General features: G+C 38.3%; 1 pseudogene; it reads left to right on the top strand.

The window, feature by feature from the left end:
- LOC107757088 (centrosomal protein of 112 kDa-like) overlaps positions 1 to 6,685 on the top strand; it is a 95,589-nt pseudogene that overhangs the window by 74,811 nt on the left and 14,093 nt on the right.

Here is a 6,685-nt window from a genome sequence, read left to right as displayed (position 1 = left end):
TAGAAAAATAAACTGTAGAGAGGGGCATTTTGCTAAATATATGCATCATATAAAATATTAATTATAAATTTTAATGTTCATCAATGTTTAATTTATGTTTGAATAAATCCCAAGTTTTTATGACACGAATTGAAGTAGAAATATTATTATGTAATTGTAACTTTATTATTTTAAAAACTTCATTAGGTGTAATTTTAACAAATCAGTCAATTTTAACCTTCAATATTATAGTAATGTAGTACCAACTGACTCTCATGTATATTTTACAGCATTAGTTGAGAGATTTTTTTTTCCTTGAGAAAATGTGGCATGTACTTTTACCTGATATATATCCAAAATAATCGATATTGAATCGAATCGCAAGCTTGTGAATGAGAATCAAATCGAATCGTGAAATTTGTGTCAAAACCCAGCCCTAGTATCTACTGTATAATATGCAGTGTTCCTGAGAAAATCATTTGGAAAAGTCAACATCTGTCAAATCACATGTAGTTGTATTGCCATAATCAGCAACAGTTTCTAATGTGGTAACTACGCATTAATATCTATGATTCCCATGTTTCTGATGTTAGCATGTTGCTAAGCTAATGTCACGATAACTCTAATAAGCACGAATTTTGTGATACTCCAAGGGCTTTCCACTGGCAGCTTGAAAGGTTGACAGTTACTAAAGGTTGTGGGTTCAGACCCTGCAAGGATTCACCAAAAAATATTTACCCACCCACATGTCATTCCCAATCAGTATGACATTTTTTCTGTGTCAAATCTCATTCAGTTCAAATATTGAGACATGAGAATCAATGATGGTAGAGAGGAAAATTTGGGTGGACTATTTTTAAGTGTTTATAGAACAGGTTGTTCTGATCCTCCAGTATGATTGATGTTATGTCTATGTAAATTAGTCTGTATTAACATAGCACTTTCCACAATCCAGGACTGCTTATTTCTATTGAAATAAATAAATAAATGTATAAATCACAGCCACACCTGTTGAGCATGCAACAAATAAAGTTAAACTTATAAGTAGATCAATGAATACAGAAGGCTAGCTTCTCACCTAAACACTTTTGTGTTGCGTACAGTATACGTTCACTGATGGCCTGTGTTAGCTTGAACTCCAGCACTGAGGGAATAGATCGCCTTAGTATTTAATTAAACACATTATCCCCTCTTTGCTCCGGCTCTATCAAGGTTGAGCAAGCAGACTTGGGCGACTATACCGCAAATCCTGCATCCTTTCTGTTTTTAAAGCTCTTGATTCCAGACGCAGAAACGAGGGCTGAAAAGCGGCTGTAATCTAGCCCATGTTGGCCAGGAACCGGCTAAAGGTGGTATTGATCAGAGGGTAATCCTGATTAGGCCCATCAAAGCGATTAGTTTTCATTAAACTCATGCAGCACTGCTGACTGCACCCTCCCCAGGACATCTGCGGCACATTAACGTGCCATTTGGCCTCTTCATAAATCCTGGGCCTACATTTTAGAACCATATGTGAGTACATTGCTGCACATAAATCCCATCTGAAGAGAATTCCGCCTTGCTTTTCCACTCTCAAGCTGACACGTAAGGCTTGTTTACAAAATCAGTCTCTGTTTTTGCCACCCCTCATCTGATACTCATCCTGACCTGCGGCTGAAAACTTCCTCTGAAGAGACTTCAACAAAGTCTGTCTCTGAGTCTGATTGACACACTTCAAACTGCCAAAGTTATCATGTTTTAACAGTTACATTTTATGCATTTAACACATTCATCATTTTGTGATAAATGAGACTTGTTAACTTTAGAGTGAAAATATAATTTTTACTTTTATAATGCACGCACCGAGTTTTAATATTTAAAAAAACCTTCTATCAAACTGCAATAACTTGTTCAGCCTCTCAAATTTCCAGTGTAGCCTACTTTTAATAATTCAATAAATTCACAAAAGGTAAAATACATTTTGTTGTTGTGAATGCGAATGTGAATGCAGGGGTCGTTCACACAGAACACATTTTCCCATTCCAATGCACTACTTTTCCATTATTTTTCTATGTAAACGTGCTAGACGGATGTGTATGACCGTTGCAGACGCGTCTCGCGTCTTTTGTAGCATCTCGCACATAACCGCCGTGTTTTTAAGATGCCATGTCAAATTAAAAGAATTTAAACTTTTACACGCAGCGCCACTCATCAATGTCAGTTCCAATACAGTGGACCAATCAGAAGACCTCAGAGGCGGGGCAAGCATTGCAACCTTTTGTTTACAGTGGCAAGTTGGCATGTCAACTGTTTTATTTGATGGCAACAAGGCAGAGGAAGCATTCTACTCCCGGAGGCGGGGCAAGCACTGCAAGCTTTTGTTTACAGTAGCAGGTTGACATAACACAACGGAGTAGGCATTCTGTGTTGCATTTTTTTTTTTTTTTACCATTCCTGAGCGCTGCGTCTCGCATTTCTAGATGCAAAGACGTGTTCTGTGTGAACGGCCCCTAAGATTAATAATGGCCCTTTGAAGAAGGCAGCTTGTGTCTTAAAGGAAACAGTTATAAACTGACAGAATTTGCCAAACAAATTGGTATTGAGTCTTCATGTTTTTTAGAACATTATCATGTAATCTAAAGAAAACGTGTGTGTGTGTGTGTGTGTGTGTGTGTGTGTGTGTGAGTGAGGTATTCGAGTATATTTCACCCAAAAATAAAAATTCTGTTTTTCTCAAACTCACAATCTTGTTCCAAACCCACTTATAAGGGGAGAGACAGTTCAGCATCTCCTTTTGTGTTTTATGAAAGGCAGAAAGTCATACAGGTTTGAAACTTGAGAGTGAGTAAATTATGACAATTTTTATTTTTGGGAGAACTGTCCCTTCAAGGCATTTCTCACCGAGCGATGCAGATTAGTCATAAAGAGAAACACAACAAACGGATGCTGTTATCATGCTCATATGTATTCTGCGTAAGACATGACTCTTGTGAGGTAAGTATTGTCATGATTACTAATACGGATGTAGATAAATATGGCATAGTGAGACAGATGATATTAGCGTTGGCCTATGAGAGGGACCATTATAGTGCAAGGTAAAGGAGGTAAACCGTCTCTCTGATCTCTCTCTGGCCAGAGCAACACCAGACTCATTCCTCCAGAGTAAAGCTGTTTTATCCTCTGAGGATTAACAAAACATCTGACCCACACACATACAGTACATGTGTTTCATTTTGCCACTGTTTCATAGCTCACCATTGCAATCCACTACATGAGTCATCCGTGGTGTTCGCTAAGTCAGTCACTGTTACTCATATTTAGAGTTAGGTATTTGAACAAACCTCTAACCCTATACTAAATTTTGGCGCCGATTGTGCTACAAATATAAATGATTCCTTATTTGACCTTTTTATGCTATCAGACTTATGATTTTCATCTGGTGGTCAATAAAACGGACAGAAAAATCCCACAGGCCCCTGGCCTCTGAAGTGAATAGCTGATTTCTGATGTGATCGGTGGTTAAAATATGATAGAAGGCTCTTTTGGTTTAGGCTAGTAGGCAACCACGCAAGAACGCCTTAGCATCCTAGCATCGTGAAGACAAGAAAGCACCACTGCACTGACATTCTCTTCGGAAAATGTAAAAACTAGTTTCCTTGTTGCGTGATAGCAGAAACGTTATTGAGATAAATCCTACTGGTTTCACAGATTATTAGCCAGAATGCTTTAAAGGCAGCTAATGATTTCATTTGTGCATTTAGCCTGCTACGTTATCTCTCCCCAACTGCGTCAGAGCTTCTTTTTTTGTTTCAATTTTATGTTTCAGAGGGAAAAGTTTAGCTATTTACATTTGGAAGTTTTTAGGCTTTTAGATTTGTAGTGACTTGGCATGTTTCTAAGCTGGAATTTCTTATTCGTTTGATGGCGAGAGAAACGCTGTCCTCGGCAGTCAGACGCTCCTGAAATGGCCAGCCAGGGTTTGAAGACAGATCCCAGAGAAAAAGGAAAGATAAATCCATTAAATCCATGAATGGGTTTTCATGAAAGACACATGCTTTTTGAAGGGGAGCTTGTGGAATAAAATAATAAGAAACAGAATATCAGAAGTGATAAGATCATGTGTTAGATTGTTCCAATGTCAGACGCTTAGCGAAAAGAAAGGAAGATGAAAGTGAATTTATTCCAGTCTTTGTTAACAACAGAGGTTTATCTGGCTGTGGCGAGTGTGTGTGTGTGTGTGTGCGCACAGACACCAGTACCCAATCTCCATCCACCACAGAGAACCCTGGGAGCCTTGTTCCTCCAGATAAACCTGACTTCTTTCTGCAGCTCACAGCCAGTGCCTCTGATGCTCAGATGTTCTTTGTACTTTCTTCTTCTTTAGCTTTGGAGTAACGGCTATACAAATCACGGCTTCCTTTCCCGAATTCCTACGGATTCAGCCCTTTTCATGTCTTCTCTTTTTTTTTTACTGCAGATTCCTCAACAAAATCTGCCAGTCAGAAAACGTATTAAGTTCAAAGCTGATTTTTAGATCAGCATCCCTCTTTAATCACTGCATACAGTTTGACTGGGTCCAAAGAGGCAATGCTTTTTATTATAATACCACATGCCATTTATGTGAATATTAACACATATTTTGTAGTTTGAGAAACTAAAAAAAAAAAATGTAAAAAAAAAAAATTTAATTCTAAAGGCAGTATGTAAATAAATCTAGATTATACACAAAGATGATATGTGATGATAAACACACTATATAAACACAGTGTATGCACTGGTATAATGCTGTGACATGCATATTTGAAAATTAGGGCATTATCATCATTCAATTCAATTCAAGTTTATTCATTACAATAGTCCAGTCTAGAGGTCATGAATGCATGAACTAGCTTTTCTGCATCAGAATCAAGTAACATGTTTCGTAACTTGACAATGTTTCTAAAATGGAAGAATGCTGTTTTTGTAACATGAGAAATATGATTTTCAAAAGACAAGTTGCTATCTAATATAACACCCAGATTTTTGACTAGAGGAAGTAACCGTACATCCGTCTAGTTGCAAATTGTAATCCACGAGATTCTGAAATGAACTTTTCCACGACATTCTAATTTATTGAGATGCACCTGTACATTGTGCGTCCATACCCATTAATTGCCCACCTGTTTACTTACATTGTATGCTAACAATTTTTTATTTTTTTATTTTCAGGAATGTTGCTGCATCACCCTCACCTTCTCGACTACAACAGCCATTGGGTTGTCTCTGCAAAATATCCTGAATAAAACTCACTAAAAAATGTAAGATATTTAGCAACATTATTATGTCCATGGCTAATCACAACTTGTAGATTTCATGCACCAGCCCGGACAAGAAGGTATCAGTGTTTCTTTTAGCATTCCCACAAAGTAAAATGGCATATGAAGGCTGTTTATATAGTATCATAGGGGCATTCGCCCAGGAGAGGGGCAATTTTCATAAAAAAATAAAAAGTAGTGTGTGTAATAGGGATGCAACAATACAGTTAACCCACGGTTCAATACATACCTCAGTTTTTCAACCACGATTTTTCAGTTCTGTTCGGTTCTGATGGCTTAAAATGCGATTTTTAAAACTAATTAAAAAATAAATAAATAAATTAAAAAAACTCTTGTACACTTCTATACATATGTCTACTTCATATTTATTTTGAGAGAAGTATTATTTTTCCTATTTTTACCCAAAATAGGATGGATTGCCTATTATTGACCTCTGTAAACACATGTAATGTCTGTTTCACACATGTAATGTCTCGCGCAGAAACTCCACATGTGCATCACAGAAGTAATAGAACTCACGACGTTCCATGAAATCCCTAATATGGACAAAGGCATCCAGCTATTGCTGTGACTGAATAAAAAGAATATAGAAACGTTTTCAATGATGAAACATGAACACAATAAACACTCGACTGCAACATTATCTGTGTTCTTCAAGCTATCTCGGGTATTTTCATAATAATTAAAGGCAGAGTAAGTGATTTTTCAAAAACACTTTATAAAACTGATTCGGGCCGAATCGCAAAACAAACTTGTAGCCAATCAGCAATAAGGGGCGTGTCTACTCGTGATGTGGAGGAGAGCGCGTTCAGTGCATGGGACGGACATTAGCCGAGCCGAGCGACAGAGAGATAGAGATGGCGGATAAAAAACAAAAGAGGAAAACGTCTGCGGAACGATAAGGCAAGAAGTAGGACCCGTGTAAATATCGGATCAGCTTTCCAGCGCTGGAGAGAACTCAAGGAGCGGAGGCCTGCGATCGGACGCCGAGGTTGCTTTGTTTCTTCTCAATAGGTGAGTAACACCGTGTCTACAACAACTAAAGTCTGCCTACACTGGACGCGATCAAACAACATTGTCAGCACGTCATAAATAGAACCCCGCAGCAGTTTTCTGTCGGGATTTGTTGCGCCGCGCCGCTCACGTCCGAAGACACGGTGTAACATTGGTTTTGCTTTGTTTCACGGGATTTGTTGCGCCGCGCTGCTCACGTCCGTAGACACGGTGTAACATTGGTTTTGCTTTGTTTCACAGAACTAATCGTTGCCTGGGTTGCGTACGTATATGTGGGGCGGAGCTATCAAAATACGGGCAAGACCCTTTTGGGGTAGAGGCGTGTTTGTTTTGGTGATTTCAAATATCAACATTGGCTACCAGAAATCACTCACTCTGCCTTTAAGTATATTTATAAT

This window comes from Sinocyclocheilus rhinocerous, unplaced genomic scaffold (genome assembly GCF_001515625.1).
Source record: "Sinocyclocheilus rhinocerous isolate Xijiao unplaced genomic scaffold, SAMN03320098_v1.1 scaffold473, whole genome shotgun sequence".
Classification (NCBI taxonomy): domain Eukaryota; kingdom Metazoa; phylum Chordata; class Actinopteri; order Cypriniformes; family Cyprinidae; genus Sinocyclocheilus; species Sinocyclocheilus rhinocerous.
Note: the sequence above shows the minus strand (reverse complement) of the source record. Positions and strands in the feature narration are given on the sequence as shown.